Genomic DNA, 17,612 nt, shown 5'->3' on the forward strand with positions numbered 1-17,612 from the left:
CACATGAGGTGGCAGACTGAGGCCTCATTGTCTCCATCATTAACCAACACCTACGACCAGCACCTCCCCGCTCTCGCACTCAAGCAGTTACCACGACAACAAGAATACTGGGCATTCTTTCTCCCGTTGCCCGGGTGACTTTAATTATAGGGTGTGGGAGGACTTACGGGATGGCAGAATTCCGGCATGACCATAGCGACGCAGGAGGAAAGCGTTCAGGGATACCCAGTGACGAACAAGAGCTTAGTTATACATACACACGCACACCACTCCCTGTGGTGTGAGTGTTTACAAGCATCTTGCGCAAATTCTCCAGGGACATTCGTGCATGCTTGCCCTGCTATGGTAATTACACCAAGTTGATCACATTCAACGTTTAGGATTTCTTCAAATTGAGAAAAATGAATGCCGAGGCATTTCAAACATACTGCATGCAATGCAGGAGGATTCTTTACGTGGTGTGTATATATACAAAATACATTGTTCAAGAGCTATACAAAATAGGCCATTCTAAAAGGAAAAGGTCATATGAGATTGATTAGGAATCACTAGTCTTCTTTATCAAAGAGCAACCATTTTCCTAATCTTAATAAATGCTTGAAAACTGTGCCTGGTGCAGTGCAAAGAAATATTTCTGCTAGGAGAAGCAATTTACGCAATTTCAACTCAACCACTCAGTGCTAAGCGAGAGCAGATCATAAATGTGTTAGCAGTGAAAATGCCTTTTAACAACAGCACCGGAGGGATAATGAACCAAATAGATTCAAAACATATTGACCCATTTCCAGTGAGTGTCAAGAATAAAACATGTTGTTTTTTTTGTTTTTTTTTCATAGAAGCCTCTGTGCTCTCCCATGACAGTTTTACGGGGTGCACGTGCCACTGCAAAATCCCATTAAAACAGTTGAACACTCTTCTGTAAATTCCCAGCCGACATAAAGAATCTACTATTAAAGTACATAAACCCTATTTTAAAAACTAACTCAGAAGTGACTGTGTAAACTTTGAGTACAATTTTATCAGCCAACAGCTAGTGTGAGTCCTGCACAAGGTTAATGACGGTCACTTTTGCATCAAAACAAACTTTGTAACCTCAAGTAGTCCTTATTAGCTTTTCAGAAATGATGCAGCATACTATTAGATTGTGAAGGAGAGCTGGACTACCCTGAAAATATAAACAAAATAGTACAAAGTAAAAAAATAAAATAAAATAATAAATCAAGAGTGGACATGTAAAGCTCTCTCCATGTGTAAAAACTCAAACTTAGATTTTTTTACTACCTTATAAACCATCAGTTTGGGCTTTCTTTTAAAACCATTTTAAATGGAACTAAACCTCCCCCATCCTGTCATCAATATGGTGCAGGTGGATCAATACACTACCGCACACAGGAGGCACTGAGTGGACAAAATCTATCTGTGGGGACAGTACATCCATGCATTGTCTCCCAGCTGGAGTGGAAAAGTGGGATCGCAGGGAGTGAAAACCAAAAGGCTTCCATGTGTGCCCTCGAGAAAGGAAATTAGTTCCTTGACGCACACACTTTCTTTACGCCTGTCTCTCAGTGTGAATGATGTCAACAACATACAATGTCAACAACAGACATGGTCTGTGCCCACAGACAGTGAGGGAAATCATGCTCCTCCACTCCAGCCCTAATGATGTTTTCTGTGGATGTGTGTGAGTGAAAGGGCGAAACACGAAGAAAATGTCAACCAGTCGCAATGTGAAGAGCTGCATTGTGTCCCGCCCTTCCCTAAAGGCACCTTGTGCTTGATGCGTGTTACAGTGATGCTCACTTTCAGCCTGGGCAGCAGTTTGTGGCGGAGTAGACCCAGATGGAGAGTTGAGTTGCAAGGGCCCGCAGCACAAGAAGATCCTGCTGAGCTTGAGACAAGGCAGCAGTCAGAATTTCACTCTCCTGACATTGTCGTCTGAGTTTTTCCTTGAGCAGCATCACCCAGTGGGAGGAAGAAAGAAAACATTTGTCATTTGGAAAATAAAAGAGGCATTTGAGGATCCTAATATTAGTGATGGGAAAATGATGATTCAGAGTTGCTTCATGAAACAATGGTATTTTTGAGTATAGCACCATTGTTTTAATGTCAGTGTGCTTGCAGAACAATGTTTAATGGGGAGTGCCGGGGGGCAAAAAATGGGCAGTGATGGGCAGTGATGGGTAACATCACTGCCCAAAAGATTCAAAAACAAAATCAGATGCAATTAGACAAAACTCAAAAAACCAATTGCATCTAGATTTTTGTATGTCAAAAGATCATACACTGACAAAAAATAACTTTATGTTACTTTGAACTGAATCAGGATACAGAATTAAGTTTTGTCAGCATGAAGCAGACAGGCTGGACGTATGTCAGTCAAAACATTTTTTATTTCAAATATAACTGTACTGTGTCTTTATTCGTGCAAATCCCTGGAAATGAGCATTTCTCAAATGAACACTCACTGAACAGAGCTGTTCATTTTAACCGAATATGTTTTGATATAAGAAACTACATAAATGACACAAAGAGAAGGAAATGCCTTAGTCGTAAGAGAAACGTGTCATTCATGTTTTCTGGGTGCCTAAGAACAAGACTACACTGGAGTTTCCAGTTGCGATCAATTCAAAATGAGCGTTATTATTATCTAACTGGATAAAAACAGGCTTTGGCCTAGTTATTGTAAAAATGTACTATGCACATCAGACACCATCAACGTGCGGCACTTAAAAATGTTTGTCAAGCATACTGTTAACACACTCCATGATTTTGTGGAAACCTTTGGAAAGGTCACAAGCGAAGCGTCTATGTATACAACCAACTCTTGCCACAATTACAGTGGGTTGGCAACAAGGAATGAAGTTGGAATAAACACCATTTTGTTTACATCTTAAAAGTGGGAGACACTCTCACTAAATCAAGTGTGATTACAAACTAAAACTCATCATGTGACAGCTTGTCAGAGATAAAAATGTTTTACGGCACATATTTTTTTCTGGCAATGCCTCGTTTCAAACCAATATGGATCATAGCCATGAACACTGCTCGCTCACTAGCTTGTTTAATTACAAACACGTGACTTTTGAATGCTCTTGACAATAAGTACAATGTACTGTACACATGCTTAAGGCAAGGATTTTATAATTGTACCTTACACTGGCTTTGGCTTGTAATATGGTGAAGAGGGTCTTATTGCTATGGCAACCCCACATTAACATATTGAGTGGTCAATCATTCTGGCAACACTATCATTTTGAGTCCTGCTCATTGCTGTATGTCATGTTGTACTAATTTTACCGACTGATTCAGAACTACCTTTTATTTTTTCAAACACAAACTTTCACATAAATCATAGACCTCACATGATACACCCATGACACTGCGGCTTACTTGTCAATCAGTCAGTTTGTGTATGTTGGTGTGTATAAAGCGTATGGATTTGTCCGTCAACATCTGCTCCTTGGTTTATGGGGAATCCCAATGATGCAGTGTAACGCTATACGGTAGTATATGACTCTCATTCTCTTTCCGTGGTTTATTTAATAGGCCTGTAATTCTCCACATATGTGCATGTGTTGCTATGTGAAGCTTGTATGCCACAAAAGCCACGTGTCACTCTTTAAACCATTCCAGGGAGTTATTGCAAAGGTGCACATGCGTCATTTCGCACACTTGGCTGCGGGGCGTAGGCTTCTTCCTGCTTGAGTTGAATAGCGAGCCATGCATGTGTTGTGTGCGTGTGATCTTGTGCACGCCAGTCGAGCTGTATGGAGACACAGCCATCATTATAGGCATCTCAGTGAGAGCAGGATTACAAGGCTATTAGATAGAAGTCACACGCAGACTGTTTTTCATCCAACGCTGTAAAACACATTCCAATGGCAACACAAACACGTGTCAAACCGCTTTCGTACAACCTAATCAGCTCACGTGTACAGATGCTAATATCATACACGCACAGAACACCCAAAGCATGTCATGTGACTTCAGTGATGTCAGTATGAGGTTAAAGGTCAGGGATTGTCTCTGTAGACCAGGGGTTGGGAACCTTTTTGGCGGACAGAGCCATACACGCCCTTCTTTTACAAATAATTTCCCGTGAGAGCCATACCATTTAAAATGGGCTAGATGCAATTAAATGCATGTATTTTAATTAAGGCCAACGGTTTTTGGAGTGTGACAATGTATTCTTTTTAATAACGTCACCAAAAGAGCCATATCTAGCTCGCGAGCCAGATCTGGCTCGTAAGCCAGAGGTTCCTGACGCCTGCTGTAGACGGACTGACCTTTTGGGGCAGCCAGACTGAGTAATATGACAATGGGGGAGGGGAGTCATTGACAATTTACAGATACTCAGGGTACACTTTGGACAACCGGAGTCAACGTTTCTGTTTTAAGTGACTTTTTAACACACCCCATCAAGTAGTTTGGCGTTTCTCACTGCCATCTGCCGCAAGTCTGTATGAGCGTGACGCAGCTGTAGTGCCACCTGCTGTCTGTAAAGCAAGCTGTAACTCCTGATGCATCGCCTCCTCCTCTCCTCACCAAGTGTCCTTGCACTTCTCCTCCTGCAGCTCTATCTGCACCGCCCGCACTTCCCCCTCTTCCTCATTGAGCTGGACATAGAATGTCATGTGTTGACGAAATCATACACAGAGTCAAAATGTCCCGTCGAAAGAATGACTCGTATATATTCTGTTTTGTGTGAGACTGTCTCATGAATGACATCCTTCTCTGTTGAGCCTATTCAGTGTAATATTTTACGACAGTATTTCCGATGTACTTCAAACGAATGCCATATTTCCCTGCAATTTTTTTTTCACATGTTTCGCTTCATTGTTCTTAGCTTTCATTCCACTGTTCAAGGTTTCATTTTGTTTTCTGTTCAGGGTGTTTGTGGCTCAACCTTCTGTCTCTTCCTGCATCATTCTTCTAGGGTACTCCCTCGGTGCAAACACAATAGCGGTGTGCCTTTATTGTGGGCATTCTATTGACGTAGTGGAACATTTATTGCAGAAACGTGCATCACACAGACATTACTAATCAGTGAAGCTGTGAGCGGATACACAACATGATAACTATCTGTTTTAATGTAATTCGACTGCAAAATGTGTTTAAAAAAATAACAGTGATTCCTCTCTCAAAATGAAGTTGTAATTGGTGATTAACATGAGAAAAAATGACAATTTTAGATTCAGATTCGTCCATTTACAGGGATATGAGATTGATTTTGATTGATTGAATTTAATCTTGCCCTGAAGTTGTTTGCTGTCCTGCTGGTCCTGTCTGAGTAACAGCTGTTTTGTTTTTCCCCCTTGTGAATTGTCAGCTGTAGCTCTGCCTCCTTGTCAAGCTGCTCCATCTCCCTGCAGATGTAGTGCATTCTGGCCTAGCTTCCTTTCCAGGGCTGCAGTCAAAAACACAATCATAAAAGCATAACTGCTGGCATTGGTGTGTCCACACACATGAATGGCAAGCCAGCAGTGTGTGTTACATTATGGCTATTCGCATTGCTTAGATGTTTTCATTGCGTTTAGCAAAAAAAAAAAAAAAAAGGAAGCTTTGACACAGCTACAACTGTGCCTCTTGGCTTTGTGGGAGTATAAACAGAATGTTACAAAAGCAAAAACAACAAACAAACAAGGCAGGACAGAGGCCAAACTTTTATGGTCTCTTATAAAAAAAAAAAAAGAGTGAACTGGCCTTGGTAAAATGCTTTGGAACAATCTTCAAATACTTATTGGGTGACATTTGATGGTGCCAATCTAAATTGAGCATTATTATCTCTGTCAGAATACAGCACTCTTCTTAAAAAGCGAGTCAAAAGCAACCAAGCTTTCGTTTTAGCTGGGGATGTTTGATGCATTTGTTCACCTGCGCTTGCACATTTCCAGTTTGCATGCAAGTGTGACAAAAGGAATGGCAGGGGTGGGTTTCAAACAAGAAAGTAAAAGACAAATTAGCGTGTGAGTATTCGCACGCGCATATGCGTGTGTTATGCTTGCGGTTTTGTGACACCGTTAAAAGCGGCTCGTTCGCGTGAGTCGCATCAAATGAGAAAACAACACTTCCTCTTTATAGGGAGAATGTGCGTGTGAGCAGCACAGTTGGGCTGTGTGTGTTTATACACTCCCTCTTTCTCTCTTGCATGTGTGTGTGTGTGTGTGTGGGTGGGTGTGTGTATGCGTGTGTGTGTGTGTGTGTGGGTGTGTGTGTGTACAGCTGCTGGGCGTGTTTAAACAGGGTACCCACTTCCTGCTCTACGGGTGTAGGTCAGGAATCCCAAATTGAACAATAACTTGACACAATAAATGGCCCGCCCTGGCATACACTTTACGTGCTATTGATGTTAGAGATGATGAAATACTAGGACTGTGCCAATGTTATTTATCTGACAACTCTGTTTAGTTTCCCTTTGGACATCTTGATTGAAATATTTGATGACAGAGCTGTCTGTAGAGTGAAATGTGTTTGTGCAGCTGAATCAAGGTCATTTGGAAGTCAAGTGAGAGTAGCACACGCTTTGGTATTTTATGCAGAAGCACGCTAATAATGGTTCCATGACTCGCAGATTTGCTCGGGTTTATTCTCGTTCTCGATGTGGGTTAAATTTTAACTCATAGTGGGTGTATAAACCATTTTTGGCAGTGAAAGAAAAGCGGTTACTCTGTTCAAATAATGGAAGGCAATGCTGTCAATAATTTCCTGAAAATAACTGCATGACTCAATTTACATGTCCTACTCTTAAAAGATTGTGTCCTGTATATTATTGACTTAAAATTGACTGATGAATCATAGATAACAACTGAACTAAGAGAAACCTTACGAGGTCATTTGTGCTGTGATGGACTAACGCGCCATCAGGTCGGTGAACAACATTTGAAACCAAGCTCAAACAGCAACTGCCCCAGGAGTAAATAACCAATTCCCTCGCTTGATACGACTTCCATCTGTTTTTAAAACCATCACTGATCCACACGAAATGCCTTAAGAAACCCACATGAGACCAAACAACGTGTAGCTACATTCATCTTCAAACATACCGCAACTCCTATTTTCAATGATTTTTTCAGAAAGTTAATTTTGCACAAAACAATGGGAAAATAAAGCCAACTCTAGTCTTGGAAACAAGTAGAATCTTAAAACAAAACAGCTGAGGGAAAAACAAAAACAAAAATCACAGATGAGGATGAGATAAAGTTAAATCTGATCGATTCCCATAAATGTCTGAACGAAAAATTTACTATACGGTAGGAGCATCTGAATTCACTTGAGATGCGTAATGTTGGCATGTGCTGTGAATGCATGTCAGCGTCATAATCATACAATTGCCTTGATTAGGTTTATATTCCATTTGGATATTGTGCGTGTATGTGTGTGTATCTTGTAGAAAACTTCATAACATAGCATAACAAAGCGCAACATTCCTATGCGTCCAAGCAGACGTATTATTCACTCCACTGGCTCTGGCTAATCACATCAGCCTACTCATTGCACGCATGTACGCGCATGCACGCACACACACGCGCACTACGCACACGCACGCACGCACGCACGCACGCACGCACGCACGCACGCACGCACACACACACACATGCACACACACTTATATTAAGTGTGTATAAAATATATGCATGAATGCACTCGCAAGAGTTGCAATTTTGAGTCCTAAAGCTCATTTAAATGTGTTCCAGACTTGCTGAGAGATGGGAAAAGTGGCAGTTAAAAAAGATTCTTTCAAAAGAGCAGCCAATGAATCTATACAGATGACACAAAATGTGTTGGTGATGTGGTGTCTGAGAGCTAATGGTGTGGTGTGCACACTTAACTTTCAATTAACATTTTAAAAACAATATATATACACGAGAAAACACTACAAGGCTCACCAGGCAGATATAACAGAAAACCACTACTGATGTTCTCAAATTCCAGGCGGACCTAAAATGTAGACCAGGTATCAAACTCTGGCTCGTGGGCCAAATTTGCCCTGCAGTATAATTAATTATATTTGGCCCGCAAAGACAAATTGTGCATCAACTTAGTGTCAATACTACAACTGTAAATTGTCTTCACTTTTAAAAAAATGAGATGTTACTAGTTTTTTTTATTACCATTCGTCTTTTTAAAAAATTTAACAGGTTTTACTAGTCTCTGATTTCAAAGCTAGTTAGTCATCAGTTTCTTGTGTAGCCTATACATATATATACTAATATGAGCCGTTCATACATTTATTTGGGTTGACAGTCATAATGGCCTTCCGAAGGAAACCATGACTACGATGCAGCCCGCGACAAAAATTAGTTTGACACCCCTGATGTAAACATTTTTAAACAGACACAGATAGACACGTGACTGCCTGGCTCCATTTGATTGGTGAAATGGAGTCAAGTCTCTGGTGGCTACATTAGATTAGTGAAACAGCCATGACAAACAGCATTTGTGTCACAAATCTCTCGATAAAAACAAAATGAATAACAGGCAGCTGTGGCTCAGTCGGTAGAGTGGTTCAATTCCTGGCTCTGACTGTCTGCTGTTGGAGTTTCCATAGGCACCGAACCTTAAATTGCTTCCAAGTCAACATTGTAAATGAGAAACTCTTTTCGACATTACCAAGACAATCACACTGTTGTTTCTATGCAACGGAAGCCGAGGCTTCAGGGCCTTTGCTGTTAAATCCTCATAAGTGAGTGCTGCACACCATGGTTGTGTATTTTTGTTAGCATCATAACATGAATTGATATAACACATAATGATACAACATTTTTTTTATAGTAGACTTTAGGAAGAGCAATATACAAAACAAACTATTAAGCCTGCAAGCATGCTTGTGTTTGTGTTCGCATATGGGTCTGTGCGTGTACTTGACCCCCGAGGAGTGCGATCGTGCAAATTCAGCCCTCAGAAGGAGGTCTGGGGGGATTACAGGGAGGAAGGATGGGAAAATCTAGGAGCACTCATTTGCTCACACGACAGGCTGCTTTTAAGGGCAGGCAAGTGTGTAGTGTGTGTGTGTGTGTGGTGGCCACCTCATCAAGAGGCACAATCCTTTTTACTGCTTTATGCTGATTCAATCTTTGTGTTATGCGGCCAGACAAAGAGGTATGGCTGCAATGAAAACAATGTCCATGCTTTAACCACAAAACTCCAAAGGCCAAATCTGAATAGCTTTAATTGGTTATGAATCAACAATTAACAAGACTTACCACTGACATCATCTCACACCCTGTGACTCATCTCAAAGGCTTGCCATTCAGACGTGATGCAGACAAGGAAGATAATTAAGATTTGAGTCAAAATTTTCATACCGGCTTCCATTTTGAGCAGGAATTATATAATGTGATTTACAAAAACACATTCCTTGGACTAAATCTTGCTTTTCGTGTCAGTGCAAGTCTGGTTTAGCATGTTGGGGAATTTAATATACCATGCTGTGCCATGCTAGGAATTCTGGCAGAGTGAGGGCGTTTTCTTTTACTTGGCCGCGGCTCACCTGAAAATTTGGTGGCTGAAAATAGACTCAACTTTAGAACAGCTGTAAACAGGTCTAAGTTGTGGCGTAGATGATGTAAGGCAATTCTGGTAAATTTGACTGAGACGCATGCAGATGAATTGTGAGTGTATGCGAATGCCATCATATTTCATTCAAATGACAAGAGCATGCATCAACACCCCTGAGTCATTATAGAAATTAATTAATTGGATGTATTATTATCTTTATTATGTTTACAATTACCCTCTGTGTGTGTGTGTGTGTGTGGGGGGGGGGGGGGGGGGGGGGGGGTTACACGGGTTGGAAGGTGGTCTCCAAGTCCCTACTACTCAGCGATGATCTTGCACTGGCCAACTTTCAATTGTCCACCCATCGAGGGAGGTCTGCTTGCAAATCTTTATAAATGTACTTTGCATGCTTTGATCTTCCACAAGCCACCTGTGTTCACACCTACAACAGCACACATTCCTGGTTTTAACTGCACGCGTCCACAAAAATACCAAAAGCAAAGATTCCAGTGGAATCTAATTGTAAGCATGGGTAGAGTCACTCCACCCACACTTACAATTACACTGCATTTTGCCCTAGCCTTATGCTGAGCGTGAAAATAAAACTCCATGTGTCAGACAATTTACTTGCTAAGGTTTGTATACTTTGCTCAAAACAGAGTAATTACTGGCAAAGTATTTGAGTTTAAACTAGGCATGCAATTCCTTTGTGGTTGTGTCATAGTTACTGATTTGGTAGTTAGGACACCAAGTCACCTTCAGTAGAATAAACAAACAATAAGTGTGAAAATAATTTTGAAAAACATCCACTGTTTGAAACCACTCCAAATAGAACCGTGTTTGTATTTCTATTCGACACCACCGAACTGTTAAGGGTCAAGGGAAAGGTGCAGCCTATTCAAGCAGTCAATGAAGGGACTGACATAAAATCATTCACACACATTCATACTGTACCTCTGAGCATTTTCGAGTCTTCAATGATTTTAACACATCAGAGCAGCAAAGTATCAGCGCACACATTCCTGACCTTTTCCTTACCCACATTTGAAAACGTCAACGTTTATGTTCCATTATTCTTGTCCTTTCACATTTCGATGCAGTGTGTTTTCAGCTTTTGTGCAATGTGCATTGCATCAGTGAATGGTGTGCAAATTAAAGTGTATTGATCGTGTGCAGTATTGTGACACAGGCAGCAACCACAAACAGTCTTCAGGCAGTCCGCCCCTTCCCCTCACCCCTGAGAATAAAATAAACTGGTAACAGTTGCAAATGACCAATTTAACAATGAGATGCAGCACACTTAAAGGTCTGGTAAGCACAAAGAAGTTGTGTAAATTGAGTGTAAATTACCCAGTTAGAAGCCACTCCTCTGATACTGTAATTTGATGCAGCACGATGATTATACTAATTAACCAAGGTGTTATGTAATTCATTATGCATTCAAATAATCAGTATTTTTTTTTTATAATTTATTTAATGGCACCAGTTTGTTATATAAATATTTATTTTGATCGCAACAAGTTTTCTGACTAAATCGTTTGATCTTTCCAGTTTCCAGATCTGCATCTGGTTGAGTTGGAACAATTGTGGAATTTTGTGGCTATAGGACACTATAGAGCTTCTATATCCACATAGATGGTATGTCTGCAGAGTGACTGCTTATGGTTTGCTTTTCATATCTTCTCAGACATGAAAGTATTGGAAATACTTTAAATCAGAACAAGCTATTTCCAGCTGCCACTAATCTGTGGTTGTGGTTTTACAGTATAATTCATAAATAAAATGATGAAAGTAATCAAATTGTGCTTCAGTAAGCTGAGTGTGGATGATATTTTCGGTTCTTCAAAATAGTAAATGATAAGACATTTCTACATGGAGAAGTTGAATCTGATCCCAGTTGACTTTGGTCCATGATGGCTTAATCACTTGTCAATCATAGAAACTGATAGGACAATATTCCTGCTTACAGACAATATGGCATCTTCAGTGAATAATTGACTTTGCCAGTAGTGGGGAGGAAGTTGGAAAACTGAAATTGCATATTTGAGGGCTGGAATGGGGGGGGGCACATGTGCATTCTACACAAAATGGCCCAAGACAACATAGTCAAACCCTTGACCCTTCTTTACTGTGAGGCCACGAAACAGGTGAGACACATAATTGGAGGAAAATTAATATACTGAAAGCATTTTAGGAGAATGAAGGCGAAAAAAAAAAAAAATTCACCTTCAACTCGTCTGCTTCATGTCAGACCGACCAGATGCTCCAGAGCCTTCCTCAGACTTGTCACGCTCTCTTTATCAGCGCTTCTCTCCCAGTTCATTTGTGCCTCTTTGTGTTGCTACGCCAACAGCTGCTCCTGAAGAGTGTCACACCTTTGTTGACATGACAACCACTTCCCGAGATTCCTCTGTGCTTGCCCTATTAACCTGACAGACACACACGAGACATTACTGTCAAACATATCCAGACAACAAGTTTAGATTTAAAAAAAAATGTTTAACACAACTAAAAAAAAAACAGCATTACACAAATTTATCACGTTTTATCATTACAGCAAGTATAAGCAAAGAATCTCCCTGTTTAGGGGCTGAAAACTAGCAAATAGGCCAACTCCTAAATACGACAGTATTTTTGGGTTGGGGAGCACCGAATCTTCACAAAACTACACTAGTTTGGTTTTGGTAAATGAATAGACATTGTGGGTTACTGCTTTGAAGATGTTCACATCTAATTTAGCCACTTTGAAAAAGTGGGTTTATCAGGGCATACTGATTATGCTGATGTTTTGTACCCAAAGTCACAAAGTCACATAACAGTCTCTAATTTATATTTGGTGAACAGTACCGTGCAGCTTTAAATTAGCTCAACTATAGGGGACTGCTCCTTTGTGCCACCCCTCTAGAGTATCATCACATGGTGCTTGCTCGGCATTGGATGCCAGAGAGGGCGGGAGATCCTGGACCGCTGAGTGGAGATATAAATCAGTATAATTGAACACACCAGGCTTCCAGTGCCCTAGAAAAAGAATAGCAGCAGATATCATGTGAACAAATACAACAGCCCACATCCCTCCAACGCCTGTAGGGAAAGATGAGAGCCTCTGAGTGGGTGCATACATGCGGGTGGATGTGTGTCTCCTCGCATACCGGCGTGCCGCTCTCTGCTTATTGACGTGCACACATCTGTGCACAGTGGAGTGTGAGAAACATGACTCTACGCCAACTAAGAAGTGCTTCCATCTGTTGCGCACGCCTCACAGCAGACTCTCTTCTCACAGGCACTTCATACAGACCATGATCTCCTTCAGTGATCTAAGAGCAGATCTCAGCTGACTTTAACCGACCCCTCCCCTTTCTCCGCACCCCACACCATCCTTCCGCCCCCATCAGTCTGGGAGGAAGGAGATGAAGAGGAGTGGTGGAGTAGAGGAAGCGGATGATTTGTAAGGAAATGACAGGAATCTAATTAGTTTTTAGGAAATTAGGGGGGGTGAAAGAGATAGAGAAAAATAAGACAGGAGAAGACAAATATGTACCTGATCAGCTTTTCTTTGTACTTGGACTACTTTTCTGGTACAGCTGCTCCTTTCGCTGTCATGTCTGCCCCTAGGGAAACAAAGTGCACAATATTGCTCAGTCTGAGCCTCTCTGTTTTCATCTGAGCCTTTTTGTTAATTCAGTGAGCAAGATAAGGGTCTGCATCAATATAAATAACCTTCAAAGTCAAATCATTCAGAATTTGTCCCAAAAACCTCTTAACATAAGAGATGGTAAAAGAAGACTTTCAAAACAGAATATGCACAGCAAGCAGGACTAAAACTCCAGCATAAACACATCGAGTATCATCATTAAAGTTGAGGGAGAGCTTGATTTTATTTTGTTAACATTTCTATTTTTTTTTACAATGACAAGTTCAACTGTCTGTTCATTTCTAACTTGCCTGAAGAGGAGGCATGTGTCTTTCAGGCTCTGATTGGCAGGGGAACATTGTTCAGAATTTAGCATGGGTCATTGAAAAAAGACTCGAGGCAGACTTTCTGTGACCACTCCTACAACTACATTTCAGTGTGGAATAAATCAAACGCCACTTTAAATCCCCCTACAGGGATCAACAAAAAGTTCCAAAAATCATTCTGCACATGAAAATAGTTCTTCTGTTTTTACAATGAACATCTATGATGGATGAGTTCCGTGCAAAGCAATTTACGTGAGTGATTTTAAGATCCTCTTAGTGGTGAAAATGCAAAGTGAATGTGCTGTGCGCATGTGCGGGCCTGTGTTTTTCTTTTATGTGCAGCTGCTGTCTCGCTCTTGAGAAAGTAAATTGGAAATCAGTTTTAACTCAAACTCTGCATGCCATGACAATATGCGGAGTAGAGAGACTTCAACCTTACCCTCTAACAATGTTGGCTTCCCCACTCTAATCCCCTCTCGGGCGACATGATCACTTAATGTGTTTGTTGTGTGGGTGGGTTAGTGCGTCGCTGGATGTCTAGCCCTATGACCTTGCAAGCACACGCAATGAGCATGCGGAGTGAGAGCGCTTGCATGGCTGATGTCACAAACACACAGGCCGTTTTCACGGTCCATCTTCTTCATACGTGCAGTGATTTGTACATTTTACTCTGCTCAAGTTGCGTCCTTTCTTTTCATTCTATAATTTATATAGTTTGAGTTGTAATCGTGTATGACAACTGGCAATCACAGAGATACTCACAGCTGCCTGGCACCAGCTATCAGTCTTCCTCTTCCTTGCTTTGTTCTCGTGTCACATCTCAATTCTATTTGCATCTCCCTTGAAAAAAAAAGTTCGCTTTTGTCATATCCAGCTACTGTTTATTTAGATTAGTCAAATGTTCTACATATTTATGACACACTTCTATACAATCTTATAGGGTAGAGTGCTAATTTGTCCCATGTGACCTCTCCGTATGTCACAGCTCCTTCATTTTTTCATTTATTTTTTTTATTAGGCAATGGGGGAAATACTCGGTTGCCTCAGTAACAAATGAAAACAAACATGAGTTTCCTGTTCCAAGGTCTCATCTTCAGCCAACAGGACATGTCCTGGCAGTGACTTAAAATGAGGAACACAATACCCAAATTTGTTCCAACAACAACAAATTCTATTTGACTGTCAAAATCAAGGTGTTTTACTTTTGATGAATGACAAAAACATCTAGGCCCCTTTCCAACGCTCACCTCTTTTAGTTTTGAAAAGCAAATGTCCTGAGAGAGCAATAAAAAGGAAAATTCATTTAAGGGAAAATTCCAGGTGAATACAAAAAGGGTTATTAATATTCTTCAAGTCTGCTTTGCATTACAATGAGGCCAAACTGGTTCTTCACAAAAAGACCTGTTCACAATCAGAGATACTTTAAACGGAATTCTTAGTCTTCGGACCATAGGTTGGTAGAGTAGCCTAAAATGGCACTCAAGTATGAGTACTGTTAATTTAGAATAATATGCCTAAACTAAAAGTAAAAGGTAGTCCTAGTAGGTGTTCAGTATTAAAAAAAAAAAAAAAAGTACAAAGTACACTGTGTGTTCATTTCTGACTTGCCTGAGTAGGAGGCAAGCATCTTTCAGGATCTCGCAGGGCAACATTGTCCAGAATTTAGCCTGGGTCCCTGGATTTCATTACTACCCACCTTTGCTTAGGACATCATATTATCTAGCGCACAAGTGTGGAAGTCATCTTGTGTAGTCCACATGATGACTTGCACGGAATAGATTGTGTCCCCAAAAAAATGAAACCACCAGTCTCAGTAAATGGATTTGATGGTGGTGCCAAAATTAACTGAGGGCCACAATAAATCTATCATGCACGATGGCAGCACGACAAAACATATCACTCAAATTATAGCCTGCAGAGGGGTGCATACCTGCAACTGTCAGCTGTCTGTAAAAACAGTTAATCAGCTGTTGTGGATGACATACGCACGCAGGAATCAAACATTCATCTTCACACTGTCGTCTTTGCAGTAATCAGAGAAGAGGAAGAAAATATCCATGTAGTAATTAGATCCAGTTGAAGTATTTCCCATAAAAGTGAGACATGCAGGTGTGCAGACTGTTGTTGACAAGTGCATGGGGTTTGGATTGCTTGTGTATCATAATGTTTTCAGTAGCTCAGTTTCACTTAAATTGTACGACAAGTTAAGGTGCCGATTTTCTGGATTGGATCATTTGTAATTCCATTACCGTATTCTCTTTGAGATAATACTGTTCCTGGACCACCAGCACCTTGGAACAAATTTTGTTTGACCTCAGAGCTTCCACAAGAAAAATATTTTTTTGTGTTGGTGGCATGCTGGAGTGTGTGACTAGCCCATCTGCCTCAGTCAAGAATCTCAACTCTGGCCTTTGAGTGAAGAGTTTCCCTCCTATGTGTGCGAGGGTATTATCTGGGTCTAACAGTTTCCTCCAACATCACAAAAACATGTATGTCAGTAGCATTGCCAGAATGTGTGTAAATGCTTCTTTGTCCTTTCATCCATCCATTCATTTTCCACACCACTTGTCCCCATGTAGGTCGTGGGGTTCTTTGTCCTTGAGAGTTGTTACCCTGGATGGGCTAAACAGGAGAAAATGGACGAATGCTCAGCTTTGAAGGTAATATTGCTTTAATCATGTATTGCATCTGACGCTTAAGGTGTTATATGCACATGGCCAAGCATAGAGCAGATAGTCAATGTGCATTGTCCTTATGAAAACAAGCTGTATGACATCAATCACTTCAATCCTTTGCTCTTGCTCTCTTGACCTTCCCTCATTCATCATCTCCTCTTTCATCTCCTGCCTTGCTCTATGAGAATCCATCCCTCTGCCCCCTCTAATCCATCAATTCAATCTGGTCTTCTTCTAAGTTGAATGATCTTTCTTCATCTTCTGATGAAACAATGAGCTCATGGTCTCCGGCTGATCATTTTTTTGCTCCCTGACAAAAATGTCACCCAGGCCTTAGATCAGACATGGGCAAACTACGGCCCGCGGGCCACATCCGGCCCACGGGGCCGTTTAATCCGGCCCGCCAAACCTGAATAAATTGCATTATTGAACTTTTTTTGGGGTCATTTTCCCTACAATTAGTATGTTTCCCCAATAGATGGGGAAGCGTGCGCCCCCGCATTTACTCCCAGAAGCCGTGTCAGAAAGCTCGGAGCACACTCGCAAGTGTGTGTACGTACTAAGTAGTACGGACCTTCTGCACTCCGCGCTCAATTTCCATCAGTGCCAAATTTCGAGTGTGGGCTGTGACGTCAGCATTCTCGTAATTCGTGCGCTGAGCTTTCATATACAGTTTTATGTTAATGCCACCCACAAACCTTCCCCTGGAATCCTTCCACTAAAATGAGTGGCCCGAGGAAAAGAAAGGTGGACACTGAGTGCCGAGTGTTTAAAAAAAAAAAGAGAGAGGACAATTTGGCTCGACCTACGTGTATGAGCAGACGTTCCGCCACATGAACGTCAACAAAGCCCGTCACAGCTCTAGGTTAACGGACCGACACCTTGGCTCTATCCTAAGAATTACCACAACAAATTTTACTCCGGACCATGATGCACCAGCAAAAAAGGGAGACCAACAATCCTATCGATTTCTTTATTACTTTATTTAGAAGTATTCTTTCACTGATTCTTCAAGATGATGTATTTGGTCAGAATGTTTGCCGTTTGTTGTGATTTCGCCTCATTAGATAAACATATTTCATAAATCTGACCTGCAGGCGCTGAAGTGATGGAAACTATTATTCATAATAACAGTGTCGTATTTAATGAGAATCACTGATAGTAGTGTTTTGGTGAAATATTTTTTTAATGCAGTTAATAAATGCATTTCTTTTCAAAAAGCTTTTTTTGAATCTCCATGCTTTACTACCTACTAAAAGTACAAACCTTTTATGCAGTGACCTTTACATGTCATTTCTATTACTTCACACAAACACGACATCCATCTGCTCCTGGTTCGGCCCGCCGATCAAAATTTAGAACCAAATTCGGCCCGCCAGTCAAAAAGTTTGCCCACCCCTGCCTTAGATGAACGTTGCTAATGACACACCCATCTGTTGACTAATGTTTGAAAATAAAATCCCCTTTATCAATAAGATCTGC

At 41.0% G+C, this 17,612-nt stretch overlaps 2 long non-coding RNA genes across 4 annotated transcripts in view; both read right to left on the reverse strand.

Annotated features, from left to right (window-relative positions):
* Window positions 1–1,308: 1,308 nt before the first annotated feature.
* LOC148395022 (uncharacterized) lies at window positions 1,309–12,772 on the reverse strand. 2 transcript variants are annotated; one of them, XR_015859518.1, is made up of 5 exons: window positions 12,648–12,716; window positions 12,346–12,516; window positions 11,725–11,927; window positions 4,415–5,407; window positions 3,440–3,763 (listed from the first exon to the last, which is right to left on the reverse strand). It is a non-coding gene; the product is annotated as an uncharacterized LOC148395022 (long non-coding RNA). The 2 variants fall into 2 exon arrangements; XR_015859519.1 differs by lacking the exons at window positions 3,440–3,763; window positions 4,415–5,407 and adding an exon at window positions 1,309–1,946 and having other exon boundaries at window positions 12,346–12,772.
* A 243-nt stretch (window positions 12,773–13,015) lies between these two features.
* LOC148395023 (uncharacterized) overlaps window positions 13,016–17,612 on the reverse strand; it is a 39,992-nt gene continuing 35,395 nt past the window's right edge. Inside the window, exons 4-5 of one of the 2 annotated variants that reach the window (XR_015859473.1) lie at window positions 14,218–14,295; window positions 13,082–13,106 (exon numbers count right to left, since the gene is read on the reverse strand). This is a non-coding gene — a long non-coding RNA (uncharacterized LOC148395023). Of the gene's footprint in view, window positions 13,107–14,217; window positions 14,296–17,612 lie in introns of both variants that reach the window. The other variant, XR_015859474.1, reaches the window with a different exon arrangement.

The sequence above is a fragment of the Syngnathus floridae genome, chromosome 7, assembly GCF_059516105.1.
Source record: "Syngnathus floridae isolate MCC-2025c chromosome 7, RoL_Sflo_1.0, whole genome shotgun sequence".
NCBI lineage: Eukaryota > Metazoa > Chordata > Actinopteri > Syngnathiformes > Syngnathidae > Syngnathus > Syngnathus floridae.